Source organism: Rhinolophus sinicus, linkage group LG10, assembly GCF_036562045.2.
Source record: "Rhinolophus sinicus isolate RSC01 linkage group LG10, ASM3656204v1, whole genome shotgun sequence".
In the NCBI taxonomy this organism is placed as follows: domain Eukaryota; kingdom Metazoa; phylum Chordata; class Mammalia; order Chiroptera; family Rhinolophidae; genus Rhinolophus; species Rhinolophus sinicus.
Genome location: NC_133759.1, coordinates 69,859,755 through 69,881,860, shown reverse-complemented (window position 1 = coordinate 69,881,860; position 22,106 = coordinate 69,859,755). Strand labels below are relative to the sequence as shown.

The following is a 22,106-nucleotide window of genomic DNA, read 5'->3' as shown; positions in this document are numbered from 1 at the left end:
GCGTGCTCTTTCTGGTGTCAACTGGAGGCTGCTGGGGACCATTCTGCTACAGAGGTCTTGGAAGACACGGCAGGTGGATTCCTATTCATATTGTTGAAAGCAGCATATCTTGGCTTTTTATGCTTCATGAGCCAATTCTTTTTGCTTAAGCTGGTTGGGATGGATTTCCTGCCACATCTCATGGGGCAGGTCCTGACTGAAGCAGAGGACAGATGTCCTCCCCTCTATGTTGGGACAAACCGGGAAATTATAATGTCCGGTGGAGACAGTTGAAGAAGGTCGCCAGACACTGTCCAGGCCCCCCCACCATTCTAAACATGAAACATTTCACTGTTATCCTCCTAGGCCCCCAGTGTCTTCAGAGAGGTGACCCACCCTCCCTGCAGTCCAGCTCCTGGGCCTGCCCTCTCTCCCTCCCCCACGGAGGGCACTGGGTAGTGGGGGTCGAGTGCAGTTTCCCCGACCCCTTGATGCCTGCCTTGTGCCCACAGGACTCAGGGACACAGACAAATCACAGTTCAGTGACCATGGCAGAAGGAGAACCCAGAGGAGCGGCCAGAGCCCAGCCTTGAGGAAAGGGGGTGACCCGGGTATTAGGATACCAGGGGTTTGCCAGGAAAGAGAATCGGTGGGGGTCAGTTCGGTTGCAGAGTAGGGCAGGAGCCGCGCTCAGGGGGCAGCATGTGATGCTCTTTGTGGGTTGTGGCAGCGGGGGTGGGAGGCGAGCGGCAGCCAAGGGCCCTGAACGCAGGGCGCTTGACCTTGACCCTGAGTCCTGGAGCAGAGAAAAGGCGGGTGGGCAGGGCCGCCCTGCTTTGAGAGGCCGCAGAAGCGGCGCTGGAAAGGGAGCCGCAGCCCCACCCCAGCCGCGCTCCCCAGTGCGGCCGTCAGGGGGCGCTGCACCGCGCTGCTCCAAGCCCGGCCGCCAGCGCCGGGCTGGCTGCGCCCTGGAGCCGCGGGCGGCGGGCGGCGGGCGGCGGCGGCCCCAGGTCCGCTCGCAGCGGGCACAGTGGGCGCTGCCCATGGGCCGGGCCCGGGATCCGGGCGCGCCGGGAGCCGGTGAGTGGGGGCGCTGCCGGGCGCGACGCGGGCGCTGCGGGCCGGGGTGGGGCGGCAGCGGCGGGCGCGGAGCCGGAAGGTTGGGACGCGGAGGTGCGGGGCGGCGAGCCGGTAGGGAAGGACTGCGGGTGGCCGGGCCTCTGTGCGAGGACGCGCGGCCTGACTCGGGGCACAGGTGCTCGCGTGGTGACAGGGCGCGTGGTCGACCGGCCGGCAGGAAGAGGCTGCGGGGCGCGGAGCGTGCCCGGAGGGGCGCGGGTACGGGCGCCGGGTGATGGCGGGCAGGGAACCGGTGGAGGGTCCCCCGACCGCCGCGGGGAGACCGGCTCTGCGCGCCCCCGCGGCTCCACTGGGCGCGAGGAGCCGGCTTCTTCAGGCACTCGGGTGGCAGGAAAAGCCAGCCTGTACCCAAGGCCTGCACCGCGCGCTAGACCTCAGTTTCTTGGTCTCTGAAATGGGACCAGCATGGTGGGTCCTTGTGAAGAAGGGGAAGAGCCATGTCCGTGCGGGAAGAGGATGCTGTTGTCTCTGAAGCTGGGATGAGATTGAGAAAAGGACCGATACTGCCATCAGAGAGCGTGGGGGATAAGGGGTCAGCTCGGGATTCTGGGTGTGTCCCCCACTCAGTGACAGTGGGCAGTGTCAGGGGACTGTAGTCCACTCCTGTTTGTGGTCAGGTGAGGAAAGGGAGGTCTGGAGGAGATGCTTCCGACCCTGTCCCATACTCAGCATGGGGGCAGTGTGGAAAGAACAGACATGGCAGCTTGGGGTGGTGGAGGGGCTCACCCTAACCCCCTTCCTCCTGCCTCCTGGCAGTGGTGAGGCAAGTGTTCTGCTGAGCTTCAAGAGCCAGAGATGCACTTTGGGAAGATTTACCTGCCCGGCAGGTGCTGTGCCCTCTCTCACAGTTGAAGTTAACTAAGGCTTAGAGAGGTGACAGGACTTGTTCAAGGTCTCAGGACCAAAGCTGAGGTTTCAACAGTGGTAGTAGGACTGGCTCCAAAATCCATACTCCAGCCACTGTGCCAGGTAACCAGTAGAGGCCTGCAGCTGTCCACTCACTTACCCAGATATTCACTGGGCTCCTACTGTGTGTGCTCTGCTCCTGGCTCCAGTAAATGCTTACAAGCAGATGTGGGAGAGGGAAGCTGAGCAAGTGATCAGAAGAAAAACCGAGGTCATGGCAGAGGATAAGTGCCAGGAAGAAAATAAAACAGAGTAATTGGGGTGGAGAGAGACTGGGGTGGGGGCAGAGCCTTAGCCTGCTCAGGGAAGGTGCCCTTTATCAGTGACCACTGGCTAGGATGTGAATGGAAGGCCCACTGTAAAGGCCTGAGGGAACAGCAGGTATGTGGCCCCTAAGGCAGACACAGGTGGTGGGTGGGAAGAGCTGCAGCAGAGCTAGTGAGGGGAGCTATGGGGTTTGGATTTTCCTCTAGTGCAGTGGAAGTCTGCGGAGGATTTAGAGTTTGAGAATTGAAAGGAAGGAGAGGGTTAGGGGTTAAGGGGTTGGCAGGAGAGGGAGCAGGGAGGAGACTGCTGGAGTTGGTCAGGGATTTTCCAGAAGGAGTCAACATGCTGCCCCATATGGGACCCACCCCATGGGGCTGCAGGCACAAGGATGCCTCCTCCATCCTGGCAGGTCCTGGAGGGCGATGAGGGTGGGCTGCAGCCCTGCCCATCTCCCTGTGTCCTCCCAGGGGCGTCAGCAGCCCTCTCCACCCCACCGTGTGCAGAGTTTGCAGAGATAAGACTGGATGCTGAGTGTTTGGGCTGGTCTCTGCATCCTTTTCACATATTCCCATAAATCTTTTAGCATTGTTCCAGCTCTCACTTATGCTTTGACCCAGACCTAGGGTCAGCCGTTCCTACAAGAAGCCGTGGTGCCTTTCAGTGGGGGGTGGGTTTGAGAAGCCAGGATCTGGGCATTAGATTTGCTCATTGCTACCTTGGCGACATTGCCTCCAGGCCTTCTCAGTAGACTGAGCCCAGAAAACTTTTTTTTCTTTTACTAAAATTTAATATCTCCATCTCCTTTCTCCCATAGTAAAAACCTGGTTCCCCAAAACATCAACATACTTAATCATTTGCTTAGTCCTAGAATGCACCCAAAATAATTTATGAATCACTACATCCAAATCACTACCAACCAAACATACTAGGTCAAGTTCAGGATTTCTTTGGGTGTGTAGTCAGCACTGTGTGAACATGTTACCAGTTAATATTCCAGTTTAATACTCCATCTGTTTGTTTGCACACATTTCAGTTATTTTCTTTTAGTTTTTATGATAATTTCACTTTTTGAAAAAAGTCCCTGTCTCTTCCTCCTTATTCCCACAGTGTGAGTAACCATTTGAAATCTGGTTGATCTGTCCTGGGTTTCTTTGCAAAACAAGCCATTTATGCACTATCACAAAAGTTAGCATATACATCTCCTTTGCACCTTGCTTAAAAATATCCCCTTGCCAGTTCCTAGAGACTTTCCTCGTTCTTTTTACAGCCACTGTATGGCCATACCATACTTATTCACCTGTGTCCTATGGGTGGACATTTGGCTTCTCCCTGGCTTTCGTTATTAAAAATAATGGACTGATGGGTAACCTTGCACATAGGTTGCTTGTATTTGTGGAGGTGTATCTTTAAGTCTTGGAAGTAGGAGTAAATCTGCACTTATTTTGTTGGCTACTCCCAAATCCCCCTCTCCCAGTAACGTATGACACTGTCTGTTTCCCCCTCGACCTCACTGATCTGAGGGCCAGAAAAGAGTATTTAAATGCATTTTAATTTACATTTCTATTTTATGAGTGAAATTGGACGTTTTTTCATATGTTTATGAGTCATTTGATTTATCTTTTTCTGTGCATTGCCTGTCCATATATTTTGCCCATTTCCTATTGGATTTTTGGTGTTTTTTTCCCTCTTGGATTTAAAAGTTTATTTAAAATACATATTAGAGAGATTATTAGTGTTTTATCTTTGTTATATTGCAAATATTTCTCCCAGTTTCTTTTTCCTTTTTTTTACTTTGTGTGTGGTGGATAGTGGGTTTTGCCATTTAAAGCTTTCCACTTTTATGTCATTGATTTAATCACTCTTGTATTGCATGTATATTTTGAATCCTAGTTAGAAAGGCTTCCTCATACTTAATTGTAATGAATTTATCCATTTTTAAAAAAACATTTGTTTGGTTTTATACTTAGTTTATGGATCCAATTTAACCTTTTTCCAACTGTCTAACCCTCTATCCCAACATGATCGATTTAAGAGGCCATCTCTTCTTCATTGATCTGAAATGCACCCGTATCATTCACTAAACATCCAAAGGCAGTTAGACCTGTTTCTGGACTTTCTAGTCTGTCTCACAGCCCTGTCTCTTCTCATGGTGGGAATTACGGAAGTGTGTGTGTGTGTGTGTGTGTGTATCTGTGTGTGTTCAGGGGTTTCCTAACTAAGCCAGCATGTTGCTGGTGTCTTTTGTGTGGATCGTGTTAAATGTATAGACGACTTCAGGACAGTTGACATTGGTGTGAAGTTCAGTCATCTTATTCAAAAACCAGGAATATCTTTCTGTGTGTTCAAAACTACTTAGTCTTTTATTTGTTCAAGACTACTTTCAAGAGCATTTTGAAGTTTTCCTCACATTTCTGGTTTAAGTTTATTCATGAATATTTTACCTTGTTTGTTACTATTATAAATGTTTGTTCTTCCATTATATCTTGTAACAAGTTATTGTTTCTGTGTATGTTATTATATCTATCCATCGCACTAAATTTATTCTGTTGTTAGCTTTATCAACAAAGTTGCTTGCTGGTGCTTCTAGTTAGTTCAGTTATTCTGTCATCTGCAAATTGAAGTAGTTTTACTTCTTCTTCACTGATTGTTACGCATCTAATTACTTTCTCTGATCTAATTAAATTGGCTGAATACCTCCAATTCAATATTAAGTACTGGATATTATCGACATCCTTACCTTGTTCCTCACTTTAGTAAAATGGCCTCTAGTACTTCTCCCATGAAGAAAGATGCTTTATCTCTCCATCCATTTAGTCAGTGGTTTCTTAAAATCAGGAATGGGTGTTGGCCTTTGTTGAAGATATGGAGATAATTCTGTGATATTTCTCCTTATGCTGTTAGCAAGATGAATCATACGGTACTAATGGATTTCCTAATATCAGGTCCAGGAGGAGAGTGAGGCAAACAGTAGGACACAAAATTTGTTAATGTGAATATTAAGCCATCCTTGCATTCCTGAAATAGAATACCACTTGGGCATGATATACTATGTTTTAATATGGTTGTATTAGCTATTGATTTCTATGTAACAAGTGACCATATACTTAGTGGCTTAAAACAACACACATGTATTACCTCATAGTTTCTGTGGATCCAAAGTCCGGGCACAGCTTAGCTGGGTTCCTGCTGGTGTTGGCCAGGACCAGGCCCTCATCTAGAGGCTCAGCTAGAAATGGATTTTCTTTTCCATTCATGTGGTTGTGGGCAACATTCAATTCTTTGCAGTTTCAGGACTGAGAGCTGAAGTGTTTTACTGGTGGTTGGCTGGAGTCTGTCCTCAGCTTCTGGAGGCCGCAGCAGTTCCTAGGGACCACTGCCGTTCCTTGCCGCGTTGCTTCCCCAGCATGGCCTCTGTCTCCATCAGGCCAGCAGAGAGTCTCTAGAGTAAATCTGCTAGCAAGACAGTCTCATATAACAGAATCTCAGAAGTGACATCCCATCACTTTTGCCATATTCTGTGGGTTAGAGGAAAGTCAAAGGTCCATCTTCACTCAAGGGCATGAGCACGAGGGACAGGGATCCCGGGCTCTCCGTCATCTGTCCCCCACAGCGGTGCTGGATTAACATCTCGCAGCGCGTGCTTTATCTCAGCGCTCATCAGTTTGGCTAAAGCATTTAAGAGTAAGTTGACGGAATCACGCCCTCCCCCTAAATGTGCCTATATCTCCTTAGAAGGAGGACAATCTCCTACAAAACCTCCATCGCGATGTCACATGCAAGAAACAACATTAACACAAGATTGTGTTCTCATATACAGTCCATCTGCAACTTTCAGCAGTTGCCCCAGTCATGTCCCTTTTGGCCTTACTTTTACAGCCAGTATCCACTCAGTGATCCAGCATCATGCTTGTTTGTCGGGTCTTATAGACTTTTCATCTACAACAGTCCCTCCACATTTTTTGTTCATTGTTCCTGACATTGTTTTAAAGGCTGTACATCAACTTTCTCCCATAATATGGATATGTTGGACTCTTCCCTCAAAACCGAATTCAGGCTAAGAGTTTTGGGTTGAAGCTGTTTTAAAATTATAGATTGGGATATGCCTCTAGGAAGAGAAGTCTACCCACCTTTCACCTGTTCATCCCATGCCCTCCTGCAGACCAGGGCGTCTGCCAGCAGCGGTGGGGTAGCAGGTGTTGTGAGGGGGCGTGGCTGGGGCTAAAGGCTTTACCTGGTGTCTCGCGGTACCCCTGGACTCAGTTTTCCTTACCACCCTCCAGGCATCCTTCCCAATCCCCTTCCTGTCACTGTCACTGTGCCTCCCAGGGGTGCTTCCTACTCCCGCAGCCTCTGGGCCTGGTCCTGTGAGCGTGGCTCTGTCCCGGGAGTTCCCTCTTTCAGCACAGATGCCCACCATGCCTGTTCACACAGGTCCCAAGGACTGCTCAGTGAAGCGGAAGTAGCAGCAGCCGAGGTGGGGTTTGAACCCACTGCCTCCTCACCGAGTGACTGCTCTTCCTCCCAGGGTCACTCTGACCTTCAGATATCAGGTGGGGCCCCTAATGCATGTGCGGCAGAGTCGGTGTCCACTCTGTGTTCATTTCTTTCCCATCTCCCAGACCCAACACACCTTCCTCGCTCTCAGTAATGATCATTGAGAGGGGGCCTGACCTCCCTCTGCCAGGCAGCGCTCCCTGGGGCCAGGCCTACAGATGGAAGCCCTCTCATGCATGTTGTCCATCTCCATGCTTTCCTTAGGGCCTTACTACCCAGGGCTCCGTCACCAAGGGTGCCCCAAACGACCAAGCCACATAAACTCAGCCAGGAAGTCTTAGGGACTAATCTGGGAAAGGTCCAGGAATTTGGCAGGGCACCTGCATTTTATTCTTTTTGAATAAAGCTGACACAGGCTCGAGTGTTGCCAGTTAAAGGCCCTTCCCTCCTGCTCCAGAGGCCATTCTAACTGGCGGATTCCTGCTTTCCATACAAGGGATCTCGCCAAGTATCAGAAGGACCAGTCTCTGAGAATCAGCTAAATATTGCCCCTCCAGAATAAATATTTACTTGATTCACTTGGTCAGTAAATTGTTCATTTGTTCTTAAATCCAGACAGCATTCAAAAGCGCCAGTGTTTGGCTACATAGTAAAATGACCACTTCTCTCCTCAGTGGTTGAAGCACCAGCACTGTGTACCTGTGGCCTCAGGCAGTTCTCACAGCAACTTCCACCTACTTCACAGATGAGAAAACAGAGGCTCAGGGACGGAAGGGAACTTCAAAGGGTCACCAGCCAGGGTGGGCCTGGCGTTCACATGGGCGCTGCTGTTTATGGTCTGAGATGTTTACAGTCGGGGCTATCTTTAAGCGGCATGGCCTGCCCTTTTTCTGTCTTTATGGGGACTGTCCCCTCTCTGCTCGGCCACCCATCTGTCCATCCATCTGAGTGCTTACTATCTCTCATTCTATCAGGCAGGGTGTGCCAAGTTGTTTATCAACATCATCTCATGAGAATAGAGGAGAAAAAAACACCACAGCCTTTGAAAAAATAGAGAAAAAACGCTTTGAAAATATTAACAAAACTGATAAGTTCCTAGCAAGACTGACCAAAAGAAAACATAAATTGCCACTATCCTACAGATAGTAAAAGAAGAACAAGGGGTTTATATGAAGACCTTTGTACCCAATACATTTGATAAAAGAGACAAATGCCTTGAAAGACATAACTTACCAAAACTGACAAGAAGAAATAGAAAATCTGAACAATACAATTTTCTGTTAAAGAAATTTAATTTATAGTTAAAAACCTTCCCTGAAAGGAAACATCCCGCTCAGGTGGCTTCCCTAGTGAGTTCTATGAAATATTTAAGGAAGAAATACCATTGCATACCCACTCAATGAGCAAAAATTAATACGTGTTGCAATAAGAAATGCTGGAGAGGCTGTGGGTCAACGAAACCCTTCTATCTAATCACGCTGGGAATTATGTAGTCAAGTTGCCTACTTGGTGTGTCCTCTGAGAAGGGACAGCTCCATCCCTGATGTTAAGAGAACGGGGTGTGCATGTGCGTGTGTGTGCGCTCCCAGAGTCCTGCCCTCAGTGGCAACAACTGGAACCAACTTAAGTTCCATTTGCAGGAAACCGGAAAAAGAAATTGTGGAACATTCACATAATGGACAGTCAGACAGTAGACTCTTAGAAACATGTTAAGTGGGAAAAAATCAAGTCACAGAGTGCTGTGTACAGAATGCCACCATGTTTGTAAAACTTAAAAGCAAACTAACTATACAGTACATTGTTTAGGAATACATATTTCTGAGATAAAATATTTTTTAATGAAGTTTTTTTTAATTCCAGATAGTGGGAATGATGGAAGTGGGGTGGGTAGGGAGGATGGTGGGTAGGCAGATGAAATGGAGGGATTGGTGACATTCCACTGTCTGATTGGGTGGAGGGCTTTACGACTTGCATATATGTTACGGGTCATCTTTTTATGTAGCAAATATTATGTAACAAAATCATGTTTGATAAAGGAGTTCCCATATTTTCTTCCCATATTCCTCCTGTTGGTTTGTACTCTGGGGACACACTTCCCACTTTGGAGACCACTAAGTTCATCACACGAGGTGGTCACCAGGGCACCTCTCTGCAGTAGGCCCTGGTGAGGGGCCCAGGGTGCCCTGAGCTCACACCTACGTGAGGACGGCTGCAGTCAGGATCAAGGGAAACTCTGGGAAGAAGGCCATGCCCCAGCTGCTCTGGAAGGTCAAACAGGAGTCAGGCAAAGTGTCGGTGGTTGGGAAGAGGGAGGGAGGAGCCTGGGTCCAGGACCCCACATGAGAGACTTGACAGCTCAGTGCCCGCCCTCTGCGTCTTGGCCGTGAGCAGCTCAAGAACGGGCACTGGGCCACTCTCACCACCATCCTGCACACAGGCTGGGAGTGTGGTGTGGGATGCACAGGAGGGCTGTGGTCCGTCCTAACCAGCCTATTCCCGGGCTCCCTCCCAACCCTCAGCAGACCCGAAACACAAGAAACACAGGCAGAGGAGAAGGGGGAGGCTCTGAGGTGCAAGGGAGGGTCACCCTGCGCACTCGGACACCCAGACCCCACCTGGGCAGGTGAATTGGGGGAGTGGCTGTCTCTGACCCTCAGAGAAGGTTAACCACACTTTAGAACCCCTGACGGGAGCTGCTATCCACTTAAAGACGTATTCCTGTGAAAGTGGTTGGACCCTCCAGTCCTGTGTTTAAGGGCAGTACCCATCAATCACCTGGAAGACACCCGTGTCCTGAGCACACTGAGGGCTTTCCCCAGCTCAGCGGTTCTGACAACTGGCCTGTTCTGACAATCCCCTTACGAATAAAACATTGCACACTCAGTGGTTTGTGTGACCGAGTACAGGCGGTAGGGGGATTATGGAAGGGTTAGAGAGGCTGAGATGGCAGAGTGTGTGACAGCTGCTCCTGGGACATGAATTGCAGTGGCCTGCGGTTTGAAACAGATGTTTCTGCATGAACGCAGCCAAATTGTATTAGCACTTTGGATGATGAAAGGGACTTTAAGTGTCTGCATGTTGCAGTTCTGAAATGTTGTCGGGGAAAATGTCCTTCTATTTTGCAGACAGCCAGTGTAAGCAGGAACAAATTAAGTTATTGTGCCGTAACCAGCGTCATGAGCAGAGTCTCTGACAGGTGCACACTGCATGTAATAAGCGTGATCGGCACTGTTGCCACTCACTTTAATGAGGAAACCCCATGTCCCTTCCTGATGCTGCAATCTTTGTCCCTGGCTCAGATAGGGGTCAGGGGACAACCCTGTGATCCTGCACTTGGAAAGCAGGGAGGGCAGCCCAAGGTTATATGGCACCAGACCAGGTGGTACTTCTGAGGAGAAAGTCACACTTTCCCTCTTTTTCCCTTAAACTTTCCTTATAGAAAATTTCAAAAACATAAACATATAAAGAACAGGGTGTAGATGAACCACCATCTCCCAGCTCCACGGCTATCAACTCACAGCCCGTCTTCCTTTATCTATATTCCCACCCTGTTAGGTTCTTAAAGCAAATCAAAGACCGGCCATCATTTCCCCTGTCATGACTCTGAGATGCAGCTCTGAACTCATAGGGATCAGATTGGCATGAGCTCCATGCCACTGAACACCTAGTGAAATTAATAATTTCCCAATGTCGTCTAATAGCCCGTCCATAACCAATCAGATGCCCTGATGCTTCAAAAATATTTTTTTACACTTGATTTGTTCAAATAGGATCTAAGCAAGTTCTACATGTTGCATCATTGCATTTGATTTTTATAATGCTTAAGTCTTTGATTCTATATAATAGTCCTTCATATATATATATATATATATTTGTATTTATATGTAATTATTTTGGGGGGTCTTCATTCCATTCATTTGTTAGAGAAATGGGGACATTTGCCCTGTAGAGTGTGCCATGTTCTGAATTTGGCTGTTTGTCTCCTTCTAGAGTGATTGAACTTGTTTGTCTGTCCCTCACATGTCCCCTAGCTGGCTAATTCGAGCTAGTGGAAATATCATGGGTCCCTGTAATTTGAAGTTTTCTTGTAGCCAAATTTAAAAAGGTGAAATTAAGATGAATAATATATTTTATTTTATTTATTTAATACACCCACAACACTATCATTCCAACCTATAATCAATATAAAAGTTACTAGTGATATATTTTATACTCCTTTTTCACACTATCTTCAAAATCAAATGTGCATTTTGGGCTTATGTTAAATTTTCATCATAAATAATTTACCTGTATTTAAATTTCATAAAAATTACAGTTGAAAAGTTGAAAAACAAATATTTGTTCAATAACTATTAAATATCAGGTTTTATAAACTTTTTTGTTTAAATACCTGTATAATTAACATGCAGTAAACACTCAGGACATATGTAAATACTTGTGAAACTATCACCACAATTGAAATAATAAATATATCCATCTAGCACTTTCACTCAGCGTAATTATTTTAAAGTACAAGGTGTGATCAAAACATACGGTAAATGTTTAAATAAAAAAAATTTTATCACAGTAAAAGACACATTATCATTAATCCCCCTCAAAATACTCCCCCTCGCTTTGAACACCCTTATCCCATCATTCTTGCCACTTTCTGAAGCAGTTCTGGAAGTGCTCTTTCATAAGTGTCTTTAGTTGTGCCTGTCATGGCTGCCTGGATGTCCTGAATCATTTTGACTTTGCGAAAGAGCCAGAAGTTGCATGGTGCCAGATCTGGTGAATAAGGTGGATGAGGACACACTGTAATGTTTTTATTTGACAGAAATTGCTATACCAGAAGCCATGTGTGACACGAGGCCTTTCCGTTGTGATCACAAAATACGGTGAATGCTGCTGCCGAGTGCCATCCAATGAAAGGCAGGGATCTTCAACACAGGAAGCGGTGCGTTAAACCGTAGTAACAGGGTGTGACAAGTTTCAACTTGTTTGATGCAGTCAGTCAGGTGTGAGCTACTGTTGAGAGAAGGAAGGTGTGTTTTAGAATGTGTTGTAAATCATCCTCCATCATGACAACGCTCCGTGTCACACACTTCTAGTATATGGCAATTTCTGTTAAATAAAAACATTACAGTGTGTCCTCATCCACTTTATTCACTGGATCTGGCACCGTGTGACTCCTGGCTCTTCCCCAAAGTCAAAATGATTCAGAGCATTGAGGCAGCCATGACAGTTCAACTAAAGACACTCACAAAAGGAGACTTCCAGAACTACTTCAGAAAGTGGTAAGAACGATGAGATAAGTGTGTTCAAAGCGAGGGGGAGTCTTTTGAGGGGGATTAATGATAATGTGCCTTTTACTGTAATAAATTTTTTATTTTATTTAAGCATTCACCGTATTGTTTGATCACACCTCATATATCTGTGTTATGTATATCAATAGCTTCTTCCTCTCATTGCCGAGCAGGAGTCCCATTGTGTGGACGTACACAGTTGTTTGTGTGGAAGGTAGCATTCTAAGATGTTCCCTGAGATCCCCCCTGCTGCGTGTGGACATACACTGAATAATCCCCTTCCCTTTAGTGTGATAGGGAGGGATCTCTGAATATGACAAGATTTTTAGATTATTAGGTTACATTATATGGCAGAAGGGGTTTTGCAGATGCAATTAAGGTCGCTGGTCAGTTGACTTTGAGTTCATGAAAACTGATTTTTCTGGGTGGGCCTGACCAAATCAGGCAAATGCTGAAGGAAGGACTAGGTCCTTTCTGAAGTCAGATAGATTTGAAGCCTGAGAGAGATTCTCCTGCTGGCCTTGAAGAAGCAAACCGCCATGATGTGGACAAGGTGGGTGGCCTCAGAGCCAGGGCCTCTGTCCTACCACATGCAGAGCTGTTGCACATTTATCTCGAACTTAGCCTTAAGTATTCTGTTTTTTTATATATTGTAAATAGTATTTTTTAAATTTTAATTTCCAATATTTTGTTACTAGTATATAGAAATGCAATTGACATTTGTATACCGATCTTGTATCCTGCAACCTTGCCTAACCCACTGACTAGTTACAGTGCTCTTATTACAGGTTTTGTAGAATTTTCAACATAGATGATCACATCATTTGCAAATAAAGGCAGTTTCATTTCTTCCTTTTAAACCCTGATTTCTTTTCTTTTCTTTCTTTCTTTTTTTTTTTTTTTAAGGAGGGAGCAGCTCACAGTGACCCATGTGGGGATCAAACCGGCAACCTTGGTGTTATTAGCACTGTGCTCCAACCAACTGAGCTAACCGTCCACCCCTGGATTTCTTTTATTTGTTTATCTTGCCTTATTGCACTAGCTAGAACCTCCAGTACAGTCTGGAATACAAGCAATGACAGTGGACAACCGTCCCTTTTCCTGATCTTAGGGGGAAAACATTCCGTTTTTCATCAACTATGGTTTCTCATAGATGCCCTTTATCAGGTTGCGGAACTTCCCTTCTATTCCTAGTTGGCTCAGAGTTTTTATCAGTAATGAATTTTGGATTACCGATAAATGCTTTTTGGCATTTATGAGATGATCTTTTTTAGTCTGTTAATATGGCAAATTACCAAGGTTGTGTAACCATCACCTCTATCTAGTCCCAAAACATTTTCCTCAACCCAATATAAAACTCCATACTCATTAAGTAGTTGCTCTCCCCCCAACCTCTAGCAACCACCAATCTGTGGTTATAGTTGGTAACTTCAGCTCTAGGAATGTTTCATATAGAGGTGACCTTTCATGTCTGGCTTCTTTCACTTAATGTCTTTGAGATTTATCAATGTTGTGGCATGCACCAGTATTTCATTCCTTTTTATGGCTGAATAATATTCCATTGTATCTATATACCACAATTATTTATTCATTCATCTGTTGATAAACATTTAGGTTGTTTCCACCTTTTGGCTATTGTGAATAATGCTGTTATGAATATGTGTGTACAGGTATGTGTTTGAGTACCTGTTTTCAGTTCTCTAGGGTATACAACTGGGAGTGGACATGCTGGGTCATATGATCATTCCATGATTAATTTATTGAGGACCGCCAAACTGTTTTCCACAGAGGCTGCACCATTTTACATTCCCACTAGCAATGAACAAGTGTTCCAATTTCTCCACATCCTCATCAACACATTACTTTCCATTTTGTTGATTGTAGCCATCCTAGGTGTGAAGTGGTGTCTATCTCATTGTCATTTGATTTACATTTTCCTAATGACTAATGATGCTGAGCATCTTTTCCTGTGCTTTTTGGTCATTTGTATATCTTCTTTGGAGAAATGTATATTCAAGTCCTAGGCCCGTTTTTAAAAATTGGGTTGTCTTTTGTTGTTGTTGAGTTGTAGTTTGTTTTATATTCAAGATACTAGTCCTATATCAGATACATGATTTGAAAATATTTTCTCTCATTCTATAGTTTGTCTTTTCACATTCATTATATTGACCTTTGATACAAACAAGTTTTTTAATTTTGGTAAAGTTCAATTTATCCATTTTTTTTTTCTTATGTTGCTCACACTTTTGGTATCTTATGTAGGAATCCATTGCCAAATCCTATGTCATGAAACTTCCTCCTATGTTTTCTTCTGAGAATTTTATAGCTTTAGCTCTTATATATAGGTTGCTATCCATTTTGAGTTAATTTTTCTATGTGGCGTGAGGTAAGGGTCCACCTTCATTCTTTTGTTTGAGGGTATCCAGTTGTCCTAGCACCATTTGTTGAAGAGACTGTTCCCCCCCTCCCCCCCACTGAATGATCTTGGCACCCTTTAAAAAAATCAACTGGCAATAGATGAGTTTATTTCTGGACTGGTCATTCTATATGACAGTACCACACTCTTTTGATTATTGTGGCTTTGTACTAAGTGTTGAAATCAGGACATGTGAGTCCTCCAACTTCGTTCTTCTTTTTCAAGGTTGTTTTGGTTATTCAGGGCCCCTTGCAATTCCATATGAATTTTAGTATTTTTGCAAAAAAGGCCATTAGAATTTTGGTAGAAACTGCATTGAATCTGTAGATCACTTTGAGTAGTATTGCCATCTTTACAATATTAAGTTTTCTCATCCATGAACATGGATGTCTTTCCATTTATTTAGATTTGCTTTGATTTCTTTTTAATAATAGTTTATAGTTTCAGTGTGCAAGTCTTTCACCTTGGTTAAATTTATTCCTAGATATTGTCTCCTTTTGGATGCTATTGTAAATGGTATTGTTTTCTTAATTTCTTTTTCAGAGTGTTAATTGCTAGTATATAGAACAAATGATTTTTGTGTGTTGATCTTGTACTCTGAAACTTTGCTGAATTTCTTTATTAGTTCTAGTAGGTTTGTGTGTGTGTGTGTGTGTGTGTTCTTTGGGATTTTATGATCATGTCCCTGTGAATAGAGATAGTTTTACTATTGGCTTTTAATTTGGTGTCTTTTATTTCTTTTTCTTGCCTAATTATTCTGTCTAGAATTGGAGTACAGTGTTAAATAGCAGCAGTGAAAGCAGGCATCCTTGTCTTATTCCTGATGGGAAGGTTTTTAACTACAATTTCAATTTCTTGATAGATATAGGGCTATTCAATAAGTTATCTATTTCTTTTTTCATGAAATTTGATAGTTCTTATCTTTCAAGAAATTTTTCTATAACATCTGAATTGTCAATTGATTGTCATAAGTTGTCCCTGATATTTTCTTATCTTTTGATATATTTATCTTTAGATATCTTTAGAACTTGTAGTAATGTCACCTCTCTAGTTTGTGATATTGTTAATTTGTATATTATCTTCTTTTTTCCTGATTAGTCTGACTAGAAGGTTATTCAATTTTTTATCTTCTCAGAGAACCAGCTTTTAGTTTCATTGTTTTCTGTTGTATACCTCATTGATTTCTACCCTGACTATTATCATTTGCTTTCTTATTATTACTTTAGGTTTCATTTGCCCTTTTTCTAGTTTCTTAAGGTAGAAGCTGAAGTCATTGATGTGAGTAATGATTTGACATCTCTCTTCTTCTAAAATAGGCATTTACTGCTATAAAATTTCTTCTAATTACCACTTTAACTGCATCCTACATATTTTGATATGTTGTGTTTTATTTTTTATTCAGAAAATTTTTAATTTCTCTGTTACTTTTTCTTTCACCCATAAATTATTTAGAAATGTGTTATTTAGTTTCCAAATTTTTGGGGATTTTCCACGTATCTTTGTTAATGATATCTAATACCTTTGTAGTCAAAGAACATACTTTCTATGACTTGAATCCTTTTAAATTTACTGAGACTTGTTTTATGGCCCAGAATATAGTCTATCTTGTTAATTATGCATTTGAAATGAATGTATGCTTTGCTGTTGTTGTGTGAACGTTTATATAAGCATCAATCAGGTTAATTTGCTTGGTAACGTTTCTCAAGTGTTCGATATTCTTCCTGATTTTCTGTCTACTTGTTCTGTCTATTATAGGACAAAAGGGTGTGTTAAAATCTCAACCATGAGTTGTGGATTTGCTTCTTGCAGTTCTATCAATGTTTGCTTCATATATTTTGAAGCTCAGTAATTAGGTGAGTACCTGTTTAGGATGGTCAAGTCCTCTTGATAAATTGACCCCTTTGTCATGATGAAATGGCCCTCTTTACCTATGGACTATTCTTTGTTCTGAAATCTATTCCGTCTGATTAATAATGTAGACATGCCAGCTTTCTTTCCTTTCTCTTCCTTTTGCTGTTAACCTATTTGTGTCTTCATATTTAAAGAGGGATTCTTGTAGACAGCATCTCTGTGGTTCTTGCTTTCTTATCCAATCTGAAAATCTCTGCCTTTTAACTGGATTTTTTTAGACTATTTACACTTAATGTGATTATTGGTATTATTGGATTTAAATCAACCATCCTACTATTTACTATTTATTTGTTTCACATGCTTTTTGGTCCTTTTATCTTCTTTTTCTGATTTCTTTTGGATTACTGTATATTTTTTATGGTCCCATTTTATCCCCTTTGTTGACTTATTAGTTATATCCCTTGTTATGTTACTTTAGTGCTTGATTTGGGTGTCATAATATACATTGTATTACTTTTCTGTTGCTGCCTAAAACATTAAAACAATCTTGGCAGCATAAGACAACACACATTTATTTTTTTAAACTTTCCATGAGTCAGGTTCCAGGGACAGCTTCGGTCCTCTCCTCAGAGTCTCACAAGGCTGAGGCTGCTATTTCAGCTGAGGCTTAGGGTCCCCTTCCAAGCTCAAGTAGATGATGGCAGAACTCATAGTAGCTTACTTCTTCAAGGATATCCGGAGAGCCTCTGATGCCAGGCTCTGACCTCTAGACCTTCCTTTAAAGAGCATGCCTGATTAAGTCAGGCTCATGCAGGATAATCTTGACTCACGCAAACTCAATTAAGGGCCTTAACTAAATTAGCAAAACTCTCCTTCACCTATAACATAATCTAATACGGGTGACATCCCTCACCTGCATGGCTCCCACCCACCCTCAGGGAACAGGGATTATAGAAGGCGTGTACACCAGGGGTGGGGAATCAGGGAGTCTGGCTTGGAGTTCTTCCCACCACAACATCCTTCACTTAGCACAGCCTACCTTCAAGAGCTGCCATACACTTCATGTACAGTGTGAGGACCTTCTGCCAGGTGCTTCCGTTCTCCCTCTCAGCCTCTCTGCTTATATCAGTTTCCTAAGGCTGCATAACAAAGTACCCCAAACTGGGATGGCTTATAACAACAGACATGCGTTCTCTCACAGAGTGGAAGTCCCAAATCAAAGTGTTCGCAGGGCCATGCTTCCTCTGAAACCACCAGGGAAATCCTTCTCTGCCTCCTCCCAGCTTCTGGTAGTTTGCCAGAAATCTTTGATGTCCCTGGGCTTGCAGCTCGGATCTCTACCTTCATGGTCACATAGTATTCTCCCTGTGTGTCTATGTCTTCAAATGGCCATCTTCTTATAAAGATGCCAGTCATATTGGATTAGGGGCCCACCCAACTCTAGCATGACCTCATCTTAACTGATGACATTGGCAGTGACCCTGTTTCCAAGTAATGCCATATTCTGAGATTCTGGGGGTATCATATTCAACGTATCTTTTTGGAGGGACCAAATCCAACCCATAACAATGCTGTTGTTATCATATATTTTTCCCACATGTTCACACACCCACACTACATTATTTTTACTTTGAACAGTTGATTATGTTTTAAAGACATTTAAATAGAAAGAAAAAAGTGTTTCTTTTTACCCGTGTAGTTACCATGTTCGTGATTCCTTCGTGTAGATCTGGGGTGGGACTGAGGCTGAGCAGGCCTGGTGCATCCCCGGGCAGCTGCCTTCTGACCACCAGTGACAGACAGGAGGGCCAGAGCAGCTGCTGGGTGTGCAACCCACCGCGACCACGTGGGCCCCTCTTCATCCTCTCTCTCCTGCATTTGGTGCATGTTCCCTTCTGGGTGCTGCAGTCTCAGGCTTTGTTTCAATAGTGATGGTTTTCTACATGGTGAGCCCTCTCTGTTTTTCTTTCCAGTGGAAATTAAGGGTTAGTGAATGGTAAGGGCCCTGTACAGGTGTGTTTGCTTTGGGAGAACTCACCTAGCTGCACACGTTACATGTGTGTGCATTTCAGGATGTTTGTTATACTTCAGTAAAAAGTTAAATAAACAAACGAAACAAACAAGCAGCACTAACTAAGGCTGAAAGAGAGGCTGAGGGCCCCAGGGGCCCTGCTTGTGCAAGGGGCCTCACCCCTTGGGCAGGTGCCAAACCTGGGCTGTCCCCACCTGTGGCCAGCCTGGGGCAGGGGCCCAGCTCCCTGAGTCTATAGGCAGGGACCTAGAATTCAGGAACAGTGACTTCTGTGAAAGGACTCTGGAAATTGTAAATTTATGTGCACATGCCAGTCTGAAACCCCAAAATCGCAGTTTGTCTTCTGACTACTTGGAATCTTAAAGCTCATCTCAAAGAGCCGTGATGGTGGCAGTGGCTTTAGAGAAGAGGCAGCCTTGCAGCTGTTATGTGTCTGAGGCAGCGCCTGGCCTCCCTGTACACCAGCCTTTGCTTTGACAAATGACTTGGAATCTCCCATCCCTGCTCTTTGTCAAAGTCCAATGCGCCCCTCATGCTTGCCCATGTTACTACCTCCACAGACTAGTAAGTGGCTGGAGAAACAGGAGACTGTGTCCGTGCCTTTTACTGGAATTGGCTGGCTTCCCCAGAGCGGCAGACGGTGCAGCTCCAGTGGCTGCCTCCTCCTGGCGCCTGCCTGCAACCCGGCCTGCCCACCTCGCCAGCGGCGCCTCACTCCACCTCCTTCTCCTGTCTGCGCTCTCCTTGTCTTTCCTTTCTTTTTTCCCCCAAATGAAAACCAAGGTGCTTGCCTGTAAAAGTAATACACACTCACTGAAGGAAAAAAAGTCAGAAATGAAGAAAAGGGTAGAGGAGAGACTAAAACCATTCACCAGTTCATTAAATGAGAGGTAATCTGTCTTGTCACTGAATGTACCCAGACCTTTTCTCTGGGTGCATGGAGGTGTTTGTTTGTTTGTTTGTTTGTTTGTTTTGCTAAGATCCGTTGGTACTAAGAGCAGCCTGAATAATAACTGGCTTTCCTCACTCCATAGCTGGCAGGCATTCTGCTCAGAATCTCTTGTGCCCCTCTGAAGGCTGCGTGCAGAGCCATTGAAAAAGTGGGGCCATACTTTGCTGAACCAGCACCTGTTGCTGGGCCCCCTCCTGGGCTCAGCGTGGGAGCCTCTGTTCCCTCCACAGGTGCTATGGATGGTTGCACGCTTCCTGGGGAGGGTCCTCGGAGTGATTGCTAAGGTCAAAGGAGTTGGTCCAGACTGGCATCTGCCTGCATGCCATCCCCTGGGGAGGGTCCTCAGAGCCCTGGGGCATCCCCTGCAGGGTCCTGTGCCTCATGCTCCTCCTCCCCTCTCTGTGCCCTTGGCCCACTAATCAGCCCTTCCCTCCAGCACTGTCCCAATCTGGGCTTTCCAGGTCCCCTCCCCAGCTTCCTTCTACTGCTCCCGCCTCCCAACCACCTTCCCACCTCTTCTCCCTGCAGTTTTCCTCATCTTGGTCAAGTCACCCAGGTGGTCATGCAAACCCAAGGAGCTGACTGCCCTTCCCATCAGTGATGCCCCTGCTATCCAAACATCAGCATGGCCTGTGGGCGTTACCTTCCCAATCTGCCCAGATTATAGCCGCTTCTCTCCACCCCCCTGACTCCAGCTTGTCCCACACCCATAACTCTCCCTCCACCCATCCTTCTCCCAGAAGTCAGAGACCTTCCAGGGACATCCCATGTCGCCCTTGGCCCAGGTTCTGCTTCTTCTCTCTCCCATGCCCCACAGAGAGTGTCCTTGTCATCCGGCTCCAACCACAGCAGCCTTGCTCCTCTTGGCTTGCTTCTATCTCCTGGCCTTGGCTCTTGCTGTCCCCCAACACACACCCTACCCCCACCCCCAGGATGTCCTTCCTTTCATGGAGTTTCAGACCAGATATCACCTCCACATGTCACGTGGGAGCTGGGGTCACTAAGGCCCATTTTACAGATGAGAATATGAGAGGGAAAGTGAGCTTCCAAGAGTCTCACTACCAAGGACCAAGCCCACATCCACCCTCTGGTCAGCCTGCTCTTCCCACAGCCCACAGCCGATTCAGCATAGCTCCTGCCTGCTGATGATGGTGTAACATGCCCATCTCGAGAGCCTGGGGTGTTCGAATTCTTTCTGTGGTACATGCAGACACTCAATTCAATCAGACTTAAGCATCTAAGAATAAAAAGCCCAGGTGGACTTCAGGCATGGCTAGATCTAGGACATGGTCTCAGTCTCTGCCTCTTGGCTCTGCTTTCTCCATGTGGGCTCCTTTCAGAAGAAGACCCCCAGCAGCTTCACACTTACTTAACCTTTCCATTAACTGAGTAGAAAGACAGTCTGCGCCTCGACCATTTAAATAAATATCCCAGGAATTGAGTCTGGTGGCCCACCCACGTGACACGCCTACCCATGAATATACCCCAAAGTCTGGGGAATGGACTACACTGAGAGGCCTGAGCTGACTTACATGCCCATCCCAAACCAAGGTAGGCCAAGGCAGTTCCTGCCCCAAAGGGCCACTAGGGCCACATGCCTTCCTACCACAGGCAAGAGAGGGAGGAGAAAATGGGTTCTGTTGCCATAAGGACGGGAACAGCTGCTGGGGAAGCAGAAGCCACAGAGGCCTGTGGCCTTGGGCCACAGCAGGAAGCAACCCTGGGTCCCGCTGTCACAGCAGCCCGGCTCGCTCCGTCCACATGTGCTACAGCCTGGCCACATCACACACCCGTGTGAGGGCCTACATGGGGCTGCTGAAGCTGTGATGGTGCTAAAAATGGAGCCTGTGAGCAGCCTGCTTCCTGGGGGTGCTGCTGGATGAGCAGAGCGTAAGTATGAAGGCGGCCAAGAGCAGGAAAGGATGGGGCTGCTGAGCCAGAGGTCTGATATGCAGATGGCCCAAAGACACCCCGCCCAGGATGTTTGTGGAAATAGCCACAGTCGTTCTGCAGCCCTTAGGCCAGCCTCCCCGCTGCCCCTCTCCCAACCTCTACTTCTTACTTGAGTGTCTCACCTCCACACCCTGGTTTCCCACATGCTGGCAAAGTTGCCATTGCTGGAAGCCCCTCCTGTGGTAGCCCCCTCCTCCAAGAGGACAAGTTGACCAAGGTTGGGGCAGGAGGAGACAGCTACTATCGCCAGAGCAGTGGTGTTTTCATAGCATCAGTGTGGCCGAATCTTTTGAAAGAAAAGTGTTAGCCCCAGAAAGCCAGGCCCCCGTCACCCACACAGCAGGCCATGTGTGCCAGCAGTGAGTCTCCCTGCCATACCCTGGCAGGGCCGGGAGTGTGACAGTTGACACCTGGGACCTGTGCAGAGCCTAGAAGTGTCCTGATGACGGGATTGACAGCGCTCAGGCTGAGCCTTTGGGAGATTAAAGCAGGCACTCAATGGCTGTGTCACCCACTGTCCTCTGGGCCCTCCGTCTGCCACAGCCTGCAGGAAAGGGAGGGCTGGGGGGGGGGAACTTGTGGCCTGCATGGACTCTGCCTCAAGTTCCACCTGCCACTTGAGAGTGGGGCCAGCCAAGGCCCAGGGACAGGGACGCAGCTTCCTTGGGTCTTGGGCATGTCAAGGAAACAGCTTGGTCCACCTAAGAGATCCCAAGGCAGGAGGTACTGAAGTCCACTTCACACAGCAGCCGTATGTACTGGGGGTGGGGTGGGGAGAACAATGCTGCCTCTTCAGGCTGGCTGAGGACTGCATGCAAGAACACGTGTGTT

General features: G+C 45.9%; 1 protein-coding gene across 10 annotated transcripts in view; it reads left to right on the top strand.

The window, feature by feature from the left end:
• Window positions 1-900: 900 nt before the first annotated feature.
• The window catches only part of RASGEF1C (RasGEF domain family member 1C), an 86,564-nt gene continuing 65,358 nt past the window's right edge, over window positions 901-22,106 (top strand). For 5 of the 10 annotated variants that reach the window (XR_012489750.1, XR_012489749.1, XR_012489748.1 and 2 more), the window contains exon 1: window positions 904-1,059. The gene's annotated coding sequence lies outside the window, so the exon portion shown is untranslated. Of the gene's footprint in view, window positions 1,060-16,242; window positions 16,341-22,106 lie in introns of all 10 variants that reach the window. The other 5 variants (XM_074313347.1, XM_074313349.1, XM_074313345.1 and 2 more) reach the window with 3 other exon arrangements.